Below are 7988 nucleotides of genomic sequence, written 5' to 3' on the forward strand. Positions count from 1 at the left end.
CTGGCCTCAGTGGCTTGCCTCATTAATCACTAGACTCCTAATCTGCAGCTCGCGGGCTCGACTCCCGCTTGAGACATTACTTTATCCAACAACCGCGGACTACTTTTTTTTCACCGATAAAGTAAAGTTTTGGACCGTGACGGAGGGGCGCAGTCTCAAGCGAACTTGAGCCACGAGAAGCACCACCGAGTAAAGCACACGAGTTGCCGTGCTGAACGTTGCGAAGTTCGCTTGAGCCTACTCAGCCCTGTCCGAGTTATGAATCGTAAATTATCCCCCCCCCCCCCTCCCAGGCAATGCCAGCACCGAGCAGAGCATTATTTTCCACCACGGAGTACTGTCCTCCTGGCCCCGCCCCCCCGCTACTGCGAAGCGATAGTAAAACGCTGGTCTCCACCCAAATGCATAGAAAAAGGTATGTTTCTTCAAATACGCATGTCGTGTGGACAGGGCCTCAGCCTCAGTCTTTGCCAGATTCTCTCGTGTGCATTCCAATCTCTCAAGCCTTGTTCAAGCCTAGTTTTTGACTCTGTTCTGAACTTTGCTTAGTCTTTTTTTCTTGCCAAGCCCTTGACTGTACTTCTGCCTTCGCTGACTGCCTTTTCTGACTTTTGCCGTTCCGCCTGCATGCCCACATGTTCTGCCTGCTCCTTGCCTGTTCTGATTCTTTTTGGACATTAAAAAGCATTCAAGTGTATTTTGTGTCTGCGTCCGAGTCCTTTTCACTGTGCTTGACAGCAGTTAAGTACAGTACTCAAAATATACTTCGTGGCTGTCCACCAACTGTTTAATTGTGATCTCTGATGTGTTATGATACGGCAACATCCAGTATTCCCAGCAAATTAGCGATTGTCATCAGCTAATTGTGAGACAATGAGGGACTGTCACAAGGGACAATGGTCACAAACATTCACACTTTATCCGGGCTGGCTGCCTGGCTGGCTGACACATACACTGGCGTTAATGATGTGTTGGTATCAGCCAGCCAGCCAATATTATCCAAGCTTATCTGTGCAATTAAGACATCATTTGGCATATCGCAAATTTGAAATATACACAGAAACGCAAAAAAAATAACGAACAGCAACAGCAGGCAAAGTACAGTTGTTGCTTTTGACCTTGCGAAGAAAGGCACGCCTCTACTTAAATGACTCACATACATCCTGTAGCGCTGCTATGATGGTGGACTGGACACTCATGCACGCATGCATGCACGCACACGTTTATATTACTATAATTGTGAGGACATCAACATTTTAGAACAGCGATTTTATGTTTTTTTTCTAATGCCGAAAATAGCCGATCTACAGGCTTAAAACGGGTCGCATTGCAACTAAGAATAAATCAGGCACAGCTCCAAACTTATCCCCTAAACTAAACCTCTACAATTCTAACCCTGGACCTAACCCCAATGCAAATCAATGCAAATGTTCTTATAGTTTTTTTTTAAATAACACAACCGTTTAGCTAATTCTACTATACGCGTGGGCGTTGTTTGGTCCTCGCAAGTATACTACTAAAAGTACACACACAAACACACAAAGAATGTATGCACACAGAGGGACAGGCAGGCACATTTACTCATAATTTACTCACACGCACACTGGAGTTGAATGGCTAGCTAGCGGGCTAATGGTTTGCCTTGGTGTGGAGTCACTGCGGAGGCGCGTGTGGTTCGCCCTCGCGGACACCCCAAGGCCCTCACACGTCCGGAGACATATCTCATCTAGGCTGTGTATGTGTGTGCATGTGTGTGTGCGCGCGAGTCAGTTGTGAAGGACAGCCCCAGGCCTTCACATTGCCGGAGTGTCCCATCGTTTCACACACGCACGCACGCACGCACCCACGCACGCATGCACACGCACACACACACAGAGGCCAGAACGCTGGTGAGAGACTGCACTCGGAAATACAATGGAAATACTATTCTAAATACTAATACTAGAGCTCGACCAATGTATCGGTCAGGCCGATATTTAGACAATTATCTGACTTTTTTGACAACATCGGAAGTGGCAATTCTGCAGCCGGTGTGTCCCTATCATTGTAGTGTTCATTTTTGTATTTTTTTGTTTGCTCATGTTCATTCTTCTCAAATACAAACTTTAGTAGAATCAAAATTTTTTCAAACTGATTAGAATGCGTTTGAAATGTTTGACAAAATGTCAGTGAAAACGTGATCGGTATCCGACCCCGGAAATCTGACATCAGTCGATCTCTAGCTAATAATGGAAAGAGAGAGAGAGAGAGAGAGAGAGAGAGAGAGAGAGAGAGAGAGAGAGAGAGAGAGAGAGAGAGAGAGAGAGAGAGCAGGGTTGGAAGAGAATGAGAGAGAGCTATGCTCACTGTGCTGAGAAAGAATTAACAAGGCTTGCCCCCACCAAACCTCCCTCTCTCTCTCTCTCTCTCTCTCTCTCTCTCTCTCTCTCTCTCTCTCTCTCTCTCTCTCTCTCTCTCTCTCTCTCTCTCTCTCTCTCTCTCTCTCTCTCTCTCTCTCTCTCTCTCTCTCTCTCTCTGTGAAGTTGGGGTGGGCCGAGATAAGAAATGCAATGAAAACACACATTTCTCTCACAGGGTGGTCGGAACTGGGCAGGTCACATATCTGCTGTTTACAGTGGAAATCCACTCAGTGTGAAAGCAAAATTGTGTGTGTGTGTGTGTGTGTGTGTGTGTGTGTGTGTGTGTGTGTGTGTGTGTGTGTGTGTGTGTGTGTGTGTGTGTGTGTGTGTGTGTGTGTGTTTAAACAGTTTTGGTTTAGGGATTATGGAGATAAGAGTCTTGCGTGATTCACACTTAGTTGCGCTGCCGGTGTCATGCACCGAAAACTAGCCGATCTGCAAGTTGCGAACTTGTAGATCTACAATTTTTCTGCTTTAGGCTTATGGTTAAAAAGGACAATTTTAAATCACTGTCTTAAAATGTTGATGGCCTCACAAGTATAGTAAAACAAATCTAAGTGTTGTGTGTGTGTGTGTGTGTGTGTGTGTGTGTGTGTGTGTGTGTGTGTGTGTGTGTGTGTGTGTGTGTGTGTGTGTGTGTGTGTGCACGTGCGTGTGTGCGTGTGTGGCAGGTTTATTTTTGGAGCCCAGGGGTCCTGGCACGGCGTCAGCGTTATTAACATAGAGGGTTTGTTTAGGAAAGATCACGTATCGTCGGCCTCTTTAAATCACAGCCGAGAACACCGGCCCACGAGCACATCCCACTGTTCACCACTTGTGAACAATACAGACTGTGTGGAGCCTAAGGGAGTGTGTGTGCGTGCGTGTGCGTGTGCGCGCGTGCGTGTGTGCGCATTAAGCCTGCACAATATTATTAAAACATGCGATATGTGATAACCAGCGGTGGAAAGTAACTAAGTATATTTACTCAAGTACTGTACTTTACTTTACTGGAGTATTTTCAGTTTGCAATACTTTTACTTCTACTCCACTACATCTCAAAGCCAAATATCGTACTTTTACTCCACTATTATTTGAAAACTTTAGTTACTAGTTACTTTGCAGATATCAAGTATTACATTATAAAACATACATTAACATTTTATACCTAGGCTATTTGAAAATAGCCGATCTACAAGCTCACAACGCGCCACATCTGCTATTTAGTACTATTTAGTACTTTTACATTTACATTACACTAGTACATTTTGATACCAATACTTTTGTACTATTACTCAAGTAAATTTTGAATTCCGGACTTTCACTTGTAACAGAGTACTTCTAAATTGCAGTATTGACACTTTTACTTAAGTAAAACATTTAAGTACTTTTCCTACCACTGGTGATAACACTGTTGATTATTGTGATATGACTCATGATTAGTAAACAAATATTGAAATAGCCTATTTGACTGTCTCTGTACCTTTGACTTACTGCTAACACGTTACATTTCTTGTGCACGCCGCCAGTAGGCCAAGGAAGTCAGTCCCTGTTTTCAGCATGCTACTGATGCTAAAATGAAGACAGACTCAGTACTGGCATTAAGCGTGTATTGTAACCCCCGTGCCTGTGCCAACGTTACAGTCATCACAACAATGATACATCCGTTTATATGCATGACTAGTTGATGGCCAATCTCATCGATCTAGACCCCGTAACATCCTCCCTCACAAATAAAGCCTTTTCAATATATCATACATCTGGTGCCCCCCACCTTCACCTTCACGGCCCGCATGGTTAATATCAGAATACAATTCTAAACATGCAAACATGACCCGCTTTAAGTACTTTAGTCTATATTAGTAGCTTAATGACTTGTATTAAAATTCTATTGTCTTTTTTATGTCCAATGTATTTGTATTTAAGTTCATAAAGTTAACATAAGTATATGCATTTAAAATTTAATAAAAATGTTACTTTTCAGGATTCCAATTCAAAAATAGCAAAAACAAAAATCTGGATTCCAATTCAAAAATTGCAAAAAATAGTAGAACTACATGCTCAAAAGTTTTGAGCTTGTAGATCTGCTATTTTTGCTAATTGTGTGTGACATAGAATGACAATGTAGGGCATTAATTGCGAAAAAGTAGCCTATATGCAATGTGGCCCTCTGGAGTGAGTGTGGAAATATAGTGGCCCTCAAAGTTGCCCACCCCTGCAATATATAGTGCAATATAAGGTCCAGCCCTTGTGCATGTGTGTCCCTCTGGCAAAGAGTCAGCCACTTCAGGCGAGGCCCGCGTAGTGCGGGCATGACATGGCTTGGCGTGACCCTGGGTGGAGACTCTCAGCGGTACTCTCAGCAATAGTTTTTTCTGGCATCTGTGCCGGCGCTGTCTCCTCCGTCTCTGATGGATATGTTTTTAAACTGATCAACGACAATGACATTTGTTTCAGTGCATTCATAATCTCAAAAGAGGTATGTATGACAATGACAATGACTAATGACAAATGTGTACTGGTCAGGTGTCTCTGTAACGTACATTCTTGATGTGTTATTATTCTCTGTTCTTTTTGACTGTTGTAACTGCCCTTACCTCATGGGATCAAAAAAGCCCTCCGTCCGAAACATTGCCATTGTACACCTCTGCAAACCACTGATACAGTACCAGCCCTTTTTAAAAAAACAAAACAAGCCACATTCAAACGGCCATGGCTCTGGAATGGAGGATCGCGGCCTGCCAAATTCTTTCCCCCCGTCTGTGTAATGGCCGATCTCCGTGAGGAAGGAGGTCACGGAGAATATTTCAGAGGTACAGTAAAATCGCGCAGTTGCACGCCGAGACGCACATAATAATAAATAATACGTTCTCAATTATAATGTACTTCGGAATTAAACAATATGGGATTGAGTCGACATTGTCCGCACCTACAAACATTGACACAATGGGGGTAACCCCCTTCCTACAATTTCAATGTTTCTTCCGACTTGTACAGAAAATGTACATTTTCTCCGGTGACCAGGCAAAGCCTGATGATCAGAGATCTCCGCTAAGTCTGAGGAAATCTAAATTGAATGAACTAGAACACTGGTGCTCAAGGTTCCTTGAGAGGGGTACAAATGGACCCTTACGGGTCTGTAACTCTGAGAATGTACAAATGGAACCAAATGGACCTTTACAGGCCTGTAACTCTTAGAGTTATGGGGGTTGTTGAAATTAAAACGTTTGAGAACCACTGAGGCATTTGGCCCCTTCCTACCCGAAAGCCCTATTTTACATGTTCAACATTGTTCAAAAATAGCAGAAAGAGCCAATCTACAACCTCAGACAGAACGCAGCCTCATCGGCTAGCTTGGAGAATTTGTAATTTTTTTGGGGGATATTTCTGCCTTTACTGAAATGCCCAAAACAGGGACAACAGGGTTAATGAGGAGGCTGTGTTTTTTTTTTTATAACTTATTGCATTTATTTTATGATATTATTAATACTAATTGAAACAATTCATTGAAAAAACACAGTCCCCCCTCATTAGAAGAACAATATCAGTCACCAGAACCAAGGACGTGTGTTTTCAATGAATGGTTAAAATGGAGTTACAGTGGGATTGAATAGGAAGGGGATGTGTCTGATAAAAAATTATATCAAATATCTAACCACACGTGTAACGACATGGCTGACATCTTCCTGACGACATTCAGTTGGAGTGACGTCATTGTGTATTCTACCTAATGACATCATCTCTTAATGACGTCACAATGTGGTCATCGCAACCGTGTCCTTTTAAAAATGAACCGTCGACTAAATGTCATTAAGCAACCTTAAACGATCGATCAAGCTGCTTGACGTAACTTCTAAAGATAAGTTGTCAAAACTGTCTTGCAGTGTAGCGCGGAGGACTACCACAACCTACGTGGACTGTGATTGTGCTGGCGAATCAATTTGCCATACCGACAGTCAGCGGCTTCCTTGATTGGCCGACATCGGATATGTCGAACTCGGTGAGACATTTGCGCCACTTAACCAATTCAAGCAAACGGCGCAGAAAATAGGACTCTACTTTTAGAGGGCAAGACTTAAAGTACGGTGTGAGAAATGTACTGCTGGACGGTGCACCTGAGTGGAGGAGCATGGCAACCAAATCATGCTGTTGTTGCAGTGGAGAACAAAGTGTACTCCTTTGGCAAATTGCTCCATTGTTGCTATACGGCTCAAATCTGTGTGCATGTATTCAACACAGTGTCTTTATGCTGGAAGGAATTGCCCCCAGTGACAACTGGAAGAGAAAGTCACCTTGAGGTTCACACAGCTGTGCTGATAGAAGATATCATCTACATCTGGGGTGGGTATCCTAACTGCAACGTGCTTTACCCACAAATGGTTTAAGCCAGAGACTTCAGGGAATGCTCCATCCAGATCACTCCACTCAGTGTTTTTGGGAAGGTCATGTATATGGTCATGTATAAAGACATTTACAAGTTGGACACCACCACAATGGTCTGGTCTTTCAGGACAAAGATGTTTGTATTTGGGGGTGTATTTGGGGGCAGCGGGTACCAGGCGGTCTACCACAATAGCATCAGAGTGTTTGACACAGAGACCAACTGCTGGCTGAACACACCTTCTGCACAGCCTCTACCAGAATGGCGCTGGTGTCATTCAGCCTTTGCCTACAATGGGGAGCTGTACATATTTGAATGTATAAACCAGGAACAGACCTTCAGTGATCTGTGGCAATTAAATCAAGAGACCTTCTCCTGGACGAAGATTGAGCCCAAGGGGGTCAAAGGCCCGTCGAAGGTGTCTAAGATGTGCTGTTGCATGGTGGGAGATCGTCTCGTCGTCTTTGGAGGATACGGAGACAAACGTGGTGACCTTCACATCTTAGACCTTAGACCTTAGTCCTAGTCTTAAGACATTATGCAAGCTGGCAGTTATTCAGTATGGTCTGGAGCAGTGGGAACTCCCACATAACATCAGGTGGGAACTGGCAGCCATGACAACACTAAAACAAAACTAAACCAATAACTCGCTACAAATTCATGGACAACAGATGAGCGTAGTCCATAATGCACGTCTGTCTGTATTTTACTATGGAACGGTTAATAAGAATGCTCCTTGTTTTTTTTTCTCCCCTCAACAGGGGGTCCTCAGAGGTAATACAGGGACACACTTTTTTGTCTTCTTTTTTTTTTTTACATTAGCCATTTGAACCCTAGAATCCCTATTCTGGGGGGGAATATATGCAGAAAATAGCCGATACAAGCTCACAACGCGAAGAGGTTTGTAGAGGGGAAAAAGGAGCAGACCAAGTACAGAGCCAAAGGTAAAGTTTACCAAGTATTGAGGGTTGAAGTGGACATGTCTGAAAATACATATTCCGACATATTAATAGAAAACAAACCCACAAAACATATTAATTTACCCAACACTTATGATGTGTGCTGTCAAACAAGTCAATGTATCTATGAAATAGGAAAAAAAAAAGTTTAATCTGCAACACAATTTCATACAATATAAAATTGTATACATGTTTATAAATATATAAATACTTGAATGAAGCAGTGGGGTCCCTGCTTCATCTCCCTTTCAGCTAAGGAAAAACGTTGAA

The sequence above is a fragment of the Gymnoscopelus braueri genome (assembly GCF_963280865.1).
Source record: "Gymnoscopelus braueri genome assembly, chromosome: 24".
NCBI lineage: Eukaryota > Metazoa > Chordata > Actinopteri > Myctophiformes > Myctophidae > Gymnoscopelus > Gymnoscopelus braueri.